A 12,716-nucleotide genomic window follows, 5' to 3' on the forward strand; every position below is an offset into this window, starting at 1 on the left:
GCTGCTAGCCGTACTGCTAGAGGTGGGGGCTCTGTGGCTAACCGCACTAGCAGAGGGGGAGGCTCTGCAGGAATAGTTGTTGGGGCGAGCACCTCGACGCCGCGCTCTGCCCCTGTTTCTCGGGCTGCACCTTCTATATTTGCCTCTGCTCGGCGTGGTCAGACCACTCGTGGAGGGGGTAATATTGCGGGCCAACGTCTGTAACACCCCAACAATTCCCATTTTCTAAAATAATCCCTTTTTAAATATAACTGTAGGGAATTATCAAAGTATTATCGCCCGTGTGAAAACGTTACGGCTTATTCAGAATTTTGCAGCGGAAAACATAAAACTAACTTTTAGGTTCATAAATAATCCATTACATATTAGGTCCAAACCAATTAACTGAAATAAGGAAATACGAATAGTACGACAAATTTCAAATCCAAGTTAACAAATTAAATCACTTAATTAAACAAATAGAACTACAAGCTCTCTAATCCCGATCCCAATGATGCATCATCTTCAAACCTGTAGATGGGCAACGCTTATTGATCCTTAGAGACTGCTCACAAAAGATGGGTCATCACAGGATCAATAAGGCATAGCCATGATCAACACACACAAACAAAGCACGTAATCAGCAAAGCTGAGTACTACATACTAAAACAACAACAATCCTAGCATAATACTATCAAACTAACAACCCTAACATGATACTAATAAATATAAGTAAGGACAGACAAAACATAATAATTTGACGACCATACTTGACTAGACTAAGCTAGACTTAATAACCATAATATTATTTTAGTTGAAATAGACAATGGACCGAGTTGTCCAACCAAAAGTCTTCCCCAAGGAAGACGAGGTACGGGCGCGACTTCGTAACCTCAGTGACCTGCGATATCGAGGAACGTTTGAATAAAAATAGAACACGGTGATCAATCCGGTCCCAGAAAAGGCCATGGGCTACCACCATGAACCCCAACTCCTGTTTGTCCGTCACTTCAGACGTGCACAGTCTAAAGCTATTGCTATTCAGTTTCACTTTACATGATTTACAAATTGAGATTCCGTTATGACTCAACCATTACATAAGACAGACAATTCACATTTGTTCACAACTATTTTTATCTTGGAATTAAGTAAGTGATCATAAAAGCATCAATCAAGACTCATTCCAATTTATCCAACCTTTCCTTTAACCATGAGCAACCCTGTATATGGGCATAAAGTTTCAACTTACTAAACAAGGTCCTCCGCCCTCATAAAGTAGTGAAAAGATAGAAAGGGAACAACAACCAATCGATCCAACCCAATCATATAGAATAATCTAGTGTTCCCAACCAACATGTTTGTATCAATCATCCATACTAACATGTTACAGTTCTCATAGTGCAAAATAAGTTCAATAAGTTTGTCCAACAGTATTAAACATGCACATTCAATATAACCCAGTTCGTCCATAATATCAACATCACCAAGTTCAACAATAATATCAACATAACCAAGTTCAACAACAAGATTCAACATGGTTTCAACAATTAGCACACATTCCAAGCACACAGGTATGTACGTACCTTGTGTAAACAAACTGATAGGCCACTTTAGCACTCTCAAAAGTCGCCTAAAGAGAATTCTCCGCCTAAAACAACCAACAAATAATCCCAATAAATCTCTAATCATTGACAACCATAAGAAAGCATTCTAAATGCATCCTAAACATATTTAGAACTTTCCCCACTATCAAAACTTAAACATTTGATTTCCTAGAATCATGATTATTGAATTAGTGATTGAAATTCGTTGAAAACTTTTGCAAACATCGTACTTTAAATTTTCAGCAATATAACTAATTTCACACTACTCCCTAAACTTTGAAATCATAAAAACAATAACTTTAATAATTTATAATCATCCTACCATGATTTCAAAACTATTAAAACCATTAAAATTCATACTTTAATAATTAAAACCATTATTTCAATCAAATTGCATAATCTGAAAATTAAATATATTATTTGAGCATACTACATAAATCTGAAAATCCAATTAACTCATAAAAATCATAAATTTATTAAATCAAATCATAAATTTATTAAATCAAATCATGAATTAAATAAACAAAATAAAATCAAAATATTTAGTTTACTTAGGGTTTAAGAAATAACCAAGAATTAAAGAGGGGAGAGGAGGCTGGCCGGTAGACAGGTGGCGGCTTGCGGCGAGGGAGGAGCACGGTGGTTGCGTGCGGTGGTTGCTCCGCGAATATGGTGGTGGTCAGCCACGAAATCGAAGAGTACAAGCAATGAACGAAGAACGAAAAATCAAAAGAAAAAGGGAGGAGGAAAGAGAAGGCTACCGTGCAAGGTGGACGGCGGCACGATGGGTGGTTGCCGGACGGCGGTTACAACACGGTGGGCTGCTGTGCGAAGTCGAACGGAGACCAATCAAAAGGATAAAAGAACGTAAGACATTAGAAAGCAAAGAACGAAAGAGAAGGAGGTAGAAGGAGCAGAAGGCCGAGCTTACCGGCGGCGACTGGTTGGACGCGCAGGTGGTGGTCCGACGGCGAGGGAGGCGGCAGCAAGGAGAGGAAGTGTTGAGGGTTTTGTTACGTGAATAGTGAAGGAGGAGAGGTTTCCTCTCTCTTTTTGGTTTCACGTGAAAATACAAAAGAGAAGGGAGTATTGTGTTGGGTTTATTGGTTTGGGCTTGGGCTAGGAGTAGGATTTAGGTTGATGAATCCACAATGTTTAGTATTGCTTTCTAATTTCAATAGAACGTGGTTTCGTAATTCGAAATCGTTTTAACGTAAAATTTCGAAAATACATTTTGACTTCGTAAATCGTTAAAGTATTTCAATTGAAATAAACTAATTACATTTCAACTACATATTTGTTTCTAAAATCCGTAATTTATGTTTAAATATATATTAAATATATTAAATATTCGTTAAAATATATAAATAAAATGTATAAAATTACGGGGGATTACAATCTACCCCTCTTAAAAGAAGTTTCGTCCCGAAACTTGACACGAAAATTCGCATATTTTTCCAAACTTTTGCACTCTGTGCCACTCTTGTGCACTCTTTTGCCAACCAAGCGTTACTTGCAATACTCAAAAACACATTTTCTTATGCGGAAGATCTATTTACTTGCATCAACATGTAAAGGTTGCTAGAAATAAGCATAAAATGCATAAAATATCATAAAAATAGGTAAAAAGCGCGAATTTCTATCGCATTCTACCCCCTTAAAGAAAACGAGTTACGCCCTCGTAACTCACCTCAGAAAATAACTCTGGATACTTGATCTTCATGTCATCTTCGGCTTCCCACGTTGCCTCTTCGTACTCGTGGTTCGACCAAAGCACTTTCACTATGCTGACGTCCTTATTGCGTGTACTAGGCACTTTTCTATCAAGGATTTTCACAGGCCTTTCTTCGTATGTGAGGCTACTATCAATCTGGATTCTCTCAGGCTCTAAGATATGACGCTCATCAGGGATATAGCGCTTTAGTTGGGAAATGTGAAACACGTCGTGCATCTTTTCGAACTCCATTGGCAAGGCTAACTTGTATGCTACTTTCCCTATTCGTTGCAGAATCTCATATGGGCCTACATACTTGGCACTTAGCTTGCCCTTCTTCCCAAATCTCATCACACCCTTGGTTGGTGATACTTTCAAGAACACTTTATCACCTACTGCAAATTCATCATCTCTTCTTTTCAAATCAGCATAACTCTTTTGCCTATCCTGGGCAGCTTGAATTCTAGCCTGAATTATTTTCACATTCCTGACAGTCTCCTCAATGAATTCCATTCCCAAGACTATATTTTCACTGAAATCATTCCAGCAGGTGGGACTTCTACATTTTCTCCCATATAGTGCCTCAAAAGGTGCCATCTTAATGCTTCCATGGTAGCTATTGTTGTATGAAAATTCGATCAAGTCTAGATGGTCTTCCCAACTACCCTTAAAGTCAATTGCACAAGCCCTCAACATATCTTCCATAGTCTGGTTAGTTCTCTCAGTCTGACCATCGGTTGCAGGGTGGAAAGCAGTGCTCATTTTCAAAGTTGTCCCAAGGTTCAACTGGACTTTTTGCCAAAATTTCGAGAGGAATCTTGAGTCACGGTCTGAGATAATATCGGTTGGGACCCCATGCAACCTCACTACATGCTTAATGTATGTCCTTGCAAGCTGTTTCTTTTTCCAAGTCTCTTTAATCGGAATAAACACGGCTGATTTTGTTAGACGATCCACAATCACCCAAATGGTATCATTTCCGTTCTTTGATCTAGGCAAGGCAGTAACAAAATCCATAGAAATGGAATCCCACTTCCATCCAGGCACTTCTAAAGGTTGAACTTTCCCCATGGGTCTTTTGTGGTCTATTTTGACTTTCTGACAGGTTAGGCATCTAGACACAAACTCAGCAACTTCCCGTTTCATATTAGGCCACCAATAGATTTGTTTCAGGTCTTTGTACAACTTGTTACCCCCAGGGTGCACAGAATATGGAGTATTATGCCCCTCATCCATAAGACGTCTCTTGAGTTCTTCACACTTCTGTGGTACACACCATCTCCCTTTGAACCTCAAACTACCATCTTCATGAATCTTGAAATCCACTTCTTTCCCTTGACCCATTTTTTCTTTGATTTTCTCTAAGCACTCATCCCCAGCTTGACTTTCTCTAATCTCCTCGAATATAGACAACCCCAATGATAATGCACTCAGTTTCGCTTTGGTTTCCCCAAGATTTACTATTTCCAGGCTAAGTCTCTGCATGTCTCAACACAACTCTTCAGGCACTATCAAGACATTCATACTATGGCTAGATTTCCTACTCAATGCATCGGCAACTACGTTTGCTTTCCCCTCATGGTACTGGATGTTCAAATCATAGTCCTTGATCAACTCTAACCATCTTCTTTGTCTCATGTTGAGATCTTTCTGGGTGAAAATGTATTTTAGGCTTTTGTGGTCTGTGAAGATCTTACATGTTGCCCCATAGAGGTAATGTCTCCAAATTTTCAAAGCAAAAACAATCGCAGCTAGCTCTAGATCGTGGGTAGGGTAATTAGCCTCATATGGTTTTAATTGACGCGACGCATAAGCAATCACCTTCCCATTTTGCTGTAATACACACCCCAACCCATTCTTCGACGCATCACTATATACCTCAAACCCTTCATTCCCATCAGGCAAGGTTAAAACAGGTGCTGAGGTTAAACGCTCTTTGAGAATTTGGAAGGCTTCCTCACATTTTTCGCTCCACTCAAATTTTGATTCTTTCTTCATCAAGTTGGTCATGGGTCTTGCTATCTTTGAGAAATCTCTCACAAATCTCCTATAATACCCAGCTAGACCTAAGAAACTCCGAATATCAGACACATTCTTCGGAGTAGGCCACCCACTCACAGCTTGAATCTTGGCAGGATCCACAGAGACTCCTTCCTTTGACACATAATGCCCCAAAAATGCTACCTTTTCCAGACGGAACTCGCACTTAGAGAACTTTGCATACAACTGGTTCTTCCTAAGCGTCTCCAAGATAACCCTCAAATGTTCGTCATGTTCCTTTTCATTCCTCGAATAGATCATAATATCATCAATGAATACCACCACAAACTTATCCAGGAACTCATGGAAAATTCTATTCATCAGATCCATAAATATGGCGGGTGCATTGGTTAACCCAAAAGGCATTACTGTAAACTCATAATGGCCATAACGAGTCCTAAATGCAGTCTTAGGAATGTCTTTTTCGGCTACCCTCAATTGGTGATATCCCGAACGCAAATCAATCTTTGAGAATACACTTGCCCCGTTCAACTGGTCAAACAGGTCATCTATCCTAGGCAAAGGATATTTGTTTTTGATTGTTACGTTGTTCAACTCCCTATAATCAATACATAGCCGCATACTCCCATCTTTCTTTTTGACAAACAATACTGGAGCTCCCCACGGTGATGCACTAGGCCTAATGTACCCCTTGTCGAACAAGTCCTGCAATTGTGTTTTTAACTCACTCATTTCTGGGGGTGCCATCCTATAAGGTGCTTTGGATATAGGTGCAGTTCCGGGATTTAACTCTATGGTAAATTCAAGGGTTCTAGCCGGTGGCATACCCGGAATCTCATCCGGAAATACATCTACAAATTCTCTTACGATTGGGACATCCTCTATCTTTACCCCAACTTTCTTACTCACATCTTGGACACTACAGAAAAATAGTTCACACCATTTATTGACCAGTTTCCTCACTTGTAATGCGGAGATCACCCCAAAGTTCCTAGACTTCCCAAAACGTCTATATGATATTGATTTCCCAGTAGGGTTCTTTAGGCTTACTTTCTGAATCTCGCAATCTATCCTGGCCTTGTATACGCTTAGCCAATCCATCCCCAGAATCACATCTAGGTCCCCCAAACTAAATTCTATCAAATTAGATGGAAAAGTGCAATCTTTTATCTTCAAAGGCAAGTTCTTAAATAATTTCGTACACCTTATTGTTGCACCATTAGGCATACTAACAGGTAAATCAATTGCCTCAAAATCTACTAACTTCAAATTTTTAACAATAGAGGTCGAAATAAAAGAATATGTTGCCCCTGAATCAAACAATGTTTTAACAGGTAAGGAGTTGATAGAGAAAGTACCCGAAACTACGTCTGCAGAACGTTCAGCTTCATTTCTACTCATTACGAACAGCTTTCCGGGAGCCTTGTTGTTATTGTTGTTTCCATTGGCAGGTTTGTTTTGGTTTCCCTGGTTGTTTAGTGCCCCAGCAGGCTTCGAACCTTGGTTCCCCGAATGGTTAAACCCTGGTTTCCCTTGGTTACTACTCCCAATACCATTCTGCTCTCTCTTCTGCTTTGTGAAGCACTCAAACTCCCTATGTCCCTTCTTATGACAATAGTTGCAAATTACCAATTCCCCCTTACAATCCTTCCCAGGGTGGTTGTTGTTGCACCTCTTGCAGTGGTACACTCTGTCAGTTTGGTTTCTGTTGTTATAGTTATTCCCCTGGTTGTTTCTTCCCTGGAAATTACCATTACCATTACCATTACCATTACCATTACCATTACCATTACCATTACCATTTCTATTCCTTTTGAAATCCCCTTGACTGCCCCCAGCATTTAACTCTTTCCTTTTTTCCCCAACAACAATATTTCTTTTGTCTCTCCTGGTCTGAAGGCCATAGATATGAGCAGCTCTCCCATAAACAATGTCTAAGGACGTAAAGGTTTCCCCGCCTAATCCCAGTTGGATCTCATCGGTTAACCCTTGCTCAAACCTCTGAGCCTTTAGTTCCTCAGTAGCTACCACCTCAGGTGCAAACCTCGACAAAGCTATAAACTTACTGTAGTATTCAGCAATGGTCATATTCCCCATCCTAAGGTTGATAAATTCCTGGGCTTTCTGCTTCCTCATAAAAGGAGGATAAAACTTCCCCCTCAAAGCAACAATAAAAGAATCCCAATTGAATCCCTCAGCAGCGCTTAGTCTAGTCCCATTTTCCCTCCACCAAAGGTCGGCCTCATCTTTCAGGTAGAGGACAGCTTGGCCTACTTTCATATGCTCAGGACAGTTTACCGCCCCAAATAGTTTCTCAAATTCCCTGATCCAGTTTTCAAGGAAGGTGGGGTCTGCCTGCCCCTTAAAGTATGGTGGCTTAACTTTCGCAAGCCTTTCAAACATGTCCCCTGCAGAATCGGGACGCTCAGTTCTTTCCTGGGTTAGTTTTTCCGCCAAGAGGCGAATAGCAGCAGCTAGGTCACTATTATTGGCCATCCTAGAGCGCGACCTGAAATTAATATGCTCTAATTCAGGTTCAAAACTTTACTTACATTATCGTCTAGCAATGCAATATCACATTAATATTCAAAATGCACACGAAATGAACAATCATGCAAAACATTCAACTGAGAGACAAGGAATAACTTCAATCATCACGAATAATAAGTTAGAATAAAAGAAGAAAACATTCCCCTTGCGTGCCCGTAAAACTTTGATTCTTTAGATAGTCAATAATCTAACTTTTATTCCTCAGAAGAATGTCAATAACAATCCTAAATATTAACACACACCTGTTCTCAAAATAAAGTAAAAAGGTTCTACGATATAAACATAAACTATGGTTGGGCGGATTGTCCAACATTTTTCTCACACACAACTAAATATGTAAGCAAAGCTAAAGGGAAACATCATCAGACTTGTCCTTTGATTCGCTATAACCTTCTAGGGTGAATAACTCATGTTTAAGTTCATCATCGTCATCCATATCAAAATAATAAGCTTCTTTTCTTGGCCTAGAGGATCTTCGTAGACCTTGAAGTTGATGATTAGTTTCCTCTGGCTCAGGCTCAGGTTCAGGTTCAGGTTCGAACTCAAACTCAGGTTCAACCTCCAATTCATGCTCGAACTCAAACTCAAATTCTTGGTCGAACTCATACCCAAATTCATGCTCAAACTCAGGCTCCGAATCGCTTTCAGGTCTCAAAACAGCTTGATAAATATCGACCCTAGTTTGCCCTCTAGCACGATCAAATTCACGAAGGGCTTCATCATCACTATCAGGTTCTCCTGCTCTTAAAGCTCGACGCAGAACAAGTTCATGGCTGGTGTAACTGTTAATGTCAGACTCGTAATCCATTTCATTTTCATCATCACTTAGAACAATAGGGTTAGAATTGCTCCCTATTCTATTTCCTTGTATGCCAGACATGATTAGTGATCTATAACAATTAAACATAGTTTCTATGTTAGTAATTAGTACTCTTGCTTACCGTATGATCCCACAATACACAACAAGTAAGAATATGTATTAATAGCAAAGCATAGGAAAGACACGACAGTTAGCAGGCACAAAAGTACAATCATGTTGACATAGTGCAGACACAATGTTTCTATTCTATATGCCCTTTCCTATGCTACCCATCTCTCAAAATAAACATAGTATATCAAACATTGAAGCATAAAAGAATAAAACGAGAATGATTTATAAGAGTTAATTTGTTTAAACGAATAATTATTTAAAGACAAATAATTAATAAATAAATACAATATATATATATATATATATATATTTTATTTTTTATTTTTTATTTTTTCTACGGTACTGTAGCAGCAGTAAAAGTTTTTTTTTTTTATATATATATAATTACGAAAATATTAATTAAAAAAAAACGAAATACATGAAGTCACACAAACAAGAACGTATTTCAAAGCATGTAATTTCAGAGTTAATTTTAAAATAAATTCAAACATTTTTTTTTTAACTAATAACTTTCAATTTATTCACTAGTTGTAGTTTACTTCAACGAAATTCTTTTGATGTAACTAATTAGTTAGTTAGGTGCCTAAAATTTAAAAAGGTAGACACGAAATGTCAGTAAAACCTTTAGCTCAAAAATACCACTTTGTAACACCCCAACAATTCCCATTTTCTAAAATAATCCCTTTTTAAATATAACTGTAGGGAATTATCAAAGTATTATCGCCCGTGTGAAAACGTTACGGCTTATTCAGAATTTTGCAGCGGAAAACATAAAACTAACTTTTAGGTTCATAAATAATCCATTACATATTAGGTCCAAACCAATTAACTGAAATAAGGAAATACGAATAGTACGACAAATTTCAAATCCAAGTTAACAAATTAAATCACTTAATTAAACAAATAGAACTACAAGCTCTCTAATCCCGATCCCAATGATGCATCATCTTCAAACCTGTAGATGGGCAACACTTATTGATCCTTAGAGACTGCTCACCAAAGATGGGTCATCACAGGATCAATAAGGCATAGCCATGATCAACACACACAAACAAAGCACGTAATCAGCAAAGCTGAGTACTACATACTAAAACAACAACAATCCTAGCATAATACTATCAAACTAACAACCCTAACATGATACTAATAAATATAAGTAAGGACAGACAAAACATAATAATTTGACGACCATACTTGACTAGACTAAGCTAGACTTAATAACCATAATATTATTTTAGTTGAAATAGACAATGGACCGAGTTGTCCAACCAAAAGTCTTCCCCAAGGAAGACGAGGTACGGGCGCGACTCCGTAACCTCAGTGACCTGCGATATCGAGGAACGTTTGAATAAAAATAGAACACGGTGATCAATCCGGTCCCAGAAAAGGCCATGGGCTACCACCATGAACCCCAACTCCTGTTTGTCCGTCACTTCAGACGTGCACAGTCTAAAGCTATTGCTATTCAGTTTCACTTTACATGATTTACAAATTGAGATTCCGTTATGACTCAACCATTACATAAGACAGACAATTCACATTTGTTCACAACTATTTTTATCTTGGAATTAAGTAAGTGATCATAAAAGCATCAATCAAGACTCATTCCAATTTATCCAACCTTTCCTTTAACCATGAGCAACCCTGTATATGGGCATAAAGTTTCAACTTACTAAACAAGGTCCTCCGCCCTCATAAAGTAGTGAAAAGATAGAAAGGGAACAACAACCAATCGATCCAACCCAATCATATAGAATAATCTAGTGTTCCCAACCAACATGTTTGTATCAATCATCCATACTAACATGTTACAGTTCTCATAGTGCAAAATAAGTTCAATAAGTTTGTCCAACAGTATTAAACATGCACATTCAATATAACCCAGTTCGTCCATAATATCAACATCACCAAGTTCAACAATAATATCAACATAACCAAGTTCAACAACAAGATTCAACATGGTTTCAACAATTAGCACACATTCCAAGCACACAGGTATGTACGTACCTTGTGTAAACAAACTGATAGGCCACTTTAGCACTCTCAAAAGTCGCCTAAAGAGAATTCTCCGCCTAAAACAACCAACAAATAATCCCAATAAATCTCTAATCATTGACAACCATAAGAAAGCATTCTAAATGCATCCTAAACATATTTAGAACTTTCCCCACTATCAAAACTTAAACATTTGATTTCCTAGAATCATGATTATTGAATTAGTGATTGAAATTCGTTGAAAACTTTTGCAAACATCGTACTTTAAATTTTCAGCAATATAACTAATTTCACACTACTCCCTAAACTTTGAAATCATAAAAACAATAACTTTAATAATTTATAATCATCCTACCATGATTTCAAAACTATTAAAACCATTAAAATTCATACTTTAATAATTAAAACCATTATTTCAATCAAATTGCATAATCTGAAAATTAAATATATTATTTGAGCATACTACATAAATCTGAAAATCCAATTAACTCATAAAAATCATAAATTTATTAAATCAAATCATAAATTTATTAAATCAAATCATGAATTAAATAAACAAAATAAAATCAAAATATTTAGTTTACTTAGGGTTTAAGAAATAACCAAGAATTGAAGAGGGGAGAGGAGGCTGGCCGGTAGACAGGTGGCGGCTTGCGGCGAGGGAGGAGCATGGTGGTTGTGTGCGGTGGTTGCTGCGCGAATATGGTGGTGGTCAGCCACGAAATCGAAGAGTACAAGCAATGAACGAAGAACGAAAAATCAAAAGAAAAAGGGAGGAGGAAAGAGAAGGCTACCGTGCAAGGTGGACGGCGGCACGATGGGTGGTTGCCGGACGGCGGTTACAACACGGTGGGCTGCTGTGCGAAGTCGAACGGAGACCAATCAAAAGGATAAAAGAACGTAAGACATTAGAAAGCAAAGAACGAAAAAGAAGGAGGTAGAAGGAGCAGAAGGCAGAAGGGAGGAGGAACGCATTTGCACTGGGGAGGGTTCTCGCTCGCAGGAGCAGGCCCAAGCTTCTGCCCCTGCTAATCAAAGTACTGCTTCTCTCCCTACTTCATCTGCTGCTCTTGCTGCTTACTTGGAGGAGCAGCTGAGGTTGCCTGAGTCTTCTGTTCCTTCTTTTGTGAACATTAGGAATAGAGAATTTCTGGAGAAGGAGACCATTGATGTTCGCCCTGCGGTGAACCCTGAGTTGGCTGCCTGCTTCTCCCCTGCGCCGATTAGCGATGACATCTTTGTTCCTCACTGGGATGTTAGAGCTAACGAGTCTTTGTATGCCAGCTTCCCAGAGAAAGGCGGAACGTTGGCATACCGGATGTTGAAGGGATTAACACTGCCAGCCGACCGCCCTCTTGAGCGTGTTTATACCCCTGGGGCTAACGCCTGCCAGAAGGTGCTAGAGGTAAGAAGCTTATGAATCTATGCTGTTTTTATACTTAGTCATTTTTTTGCGTGTTTTTATTATAACTTATCCTTATTTTTTGCGTTGCTTTCCATTTGCAGGCTGGGGCTGCTGTGAAGGAGCTCTGCGACTTCTTTTTCTTCTATCAGAGGAAGCATGATGAACATCTTGCTCTTCTCGAAGAAAGGGACAGGCAGATCCGAGACCTGACCCTGGAAAACGAAAGAGCATCTTCTTCCCTTACTATTGCCAATGCCAATGTTCAAGCGATATCTGTCGAGAGAGACAACTTGGCTAGTGAGGTTGTAGCTCTGCGCCCAGCTGGGGAGAATTTAGCTAAGGCTCAGGCGGAGATAGAGGCGGAGAGGAAGCGTACTGAGGATTTGGCGGAGCAGCTAAGCCTTGTTGAGCAGAGGCATGCTTATGAGCTGGCAGACCTTCGCCTTTCTGTGCAGAAGGAGGTGGCTGCTGCTGTGCGGGAATTTTGTCGATCTGACGCTCAATATGCCCTTTTGACGCAGAGGTATGATGGTGGGT

This window comes from Spinacia oleracea, chromosome 6 (assembly GCF_020520425.1).
Source record: "Spinacia oleracea cultivar Varoflay chromosome 6, BTI_SOV_V1, whole genome shotgun sequence".
In the NCBI taxonomy this organism is placed as follows: Eukaryota; Viridiplantae; Streptophyta; class Magnoliopsida; order Caryophyllales; family Amaranthaceae; genus Spinacia; species Spinacia oleracea.